This window comes from Haemaphysalis longicornis, unplaced genomic scaffold (genome assembly GCF_048455015.1).
Source record: "Haemaphysalis longicornis isolate Haplotype H1 unplaced genomic scaffold, Haemaphysalis longicornis Haplotype H1 scaffold_12, whole genome shotgun sequence".
Lineage (NCBI taxonomy): Eukaryota > Metazoa > Arthropoda > Arachnida > Ixodida > Ixodidae > Haemaphysalis > Haemaphysalis longicornis.
In genome coordinates, this window is record NW_027526225.1 from 16,264,013 (window position 1) to 16,265,741 (window position 1,729).

General features: G+C 53.6%; 1 pseudogene; it reads right to left on the minus strand.

Annotated features, from left to right (window-relative positions):
• Positions 1-454: 454 nt before the first annotated feature.
• Positions 455-1,004, minus strand: LOC144161875 (uncharacterized; annotated as a pseudogene).
• Between the last annotated feature and the right edge of the window lie 725 nt (positions 1,005-1,729).

Consider the following 1,729-nt stretch of genomic DNA (forward strand, 5'->3'; position numbering starts at 1 on the left):
GGCCCAGGGGCCGTCTGAATGCAGCCAGAATTGCGACGTCGGTCTTCATGGACGCCATTATGGCGGCCGGGGGGACGACGAAAGAATACCAGGGCGAAGACATGGTGTGCATTAATGCGGCGCAGAACATCTCAGTCGTCACCACGCCGAGCGAGTGAAGAGCCGAAATTTACACTAACATCAGGACCGCCGAATTCAGCAACATGAAATTCGAGGTTTCCGCCTACCGAACCGCGTCCGAAGGGACGGCGAAGGGAGTCATCAGAGGTATCGCAATTGACGGAACGCCCGAAGAAATAAATGAGGCGATCGTGACAAAGTATAACCCAACGGCGCTAGAGGCGCACAGGATTGGAAATTCTACAGCGGTCATCGTCCTCTTTGAAGGACAGAGATTGCCGCGGTACGTAAAATACGGAGCGGCACTGGTAAAGTGCGGGCTTTACAAAAAACATCATGAAGTGTGTAGATGTTGCGGAAAAGTCGGACACCGCATCGACGTATGTCCAACCCCAGAGACCAGAATATGCTTCGCGTGCGGGGGCGGCCAACCCCGACGCGGACCACGAGAAGGCATGCAAGCCACGTTGCAAGCTATGCGGAGGAGCGCATCCGACGGCAGATAGAATTTGCAAAAACAAGTTCAAGGTCCCCTTCGTCTTCACGAAAAGACAATGGGAGCGCCGAGAGGAACACGAACAGCAACAACTGCAGAAGACAAGACCACCAATGACGTCATTGGACTTTCCACAGCTGCCGAGCAGGGAGAAAAGCGAGCGCAGCGAAAGCCAACGGCGCAGCGACAGCCGCGGGAGACACGAGAGCCAGGCGAAACACCTGCCGCCGTCTCCGCCGCCGTCACAGCGGGAAGACGGGAAGCTCGAGAGGTCGGCTGCAGTTAAGGGAACCAAGTCGGAAGAAACGCCTCGCAGCAAGCAGCAGCCACCATGCCAACACCAGAACACCGGAGAACCGCCCGTGACAAGGCGAGAAATATACGACATGATCAATGAAAACAACGAAAGGCTACTACAGAAGATGAAAGAGAAGATGGACGCAAGGATCGACAAGCTACTAGAAGCAATAAGGGCAAGTCAAGCGCCACTGCCGCTGCCGACCCCGCAACAGGAGCAACAGGTGGAGCAGATACCCCTCCCACCCTCGAAGAAGAAAACAGCAGCAAAGCCACCCAAGAGGAATAAGGAACCAGCCATCGCCGCGGAGGAGGCTACCAAAAGCAGCATCGAAAGCGACGAGGAACAGTCAAAGGAACCCAGCAACAAAAAGAGGATTATCGAGAATACCAAAAAGAGAAAGCTCATGGCCAGGCTCGACCGCATGGACAGAGAGCGGGAACAAACTGCACACACAATGAAGTAAAAGTTCAACAAGGTAGAGAAGACGCTCGAAGAAATACAAAGCAGAATGCTAGAACTGCAGACGCAGATGCAAACGTTTATGCAGAGTATGGAAGCCAAGATGCAGACATTCGTGCAGAACGCCCAAACCCAGATCACCACCCAAATACAGCAACTATGAATCCAACAGCGAAAGCGAACGCCAAGCCAGACAAAAGGGCAATAACAGACCAGCAGGCGGTCAGGGACCTCCTGATATGGCAGTGGAATTGTAACGGCTATCACAATAAGAGGGCAACGCTAACACGACACCTACCGGGAATGGAAAGGAAACCGGACGTCATTATGATTCAGGAAACACTAGGCACCGA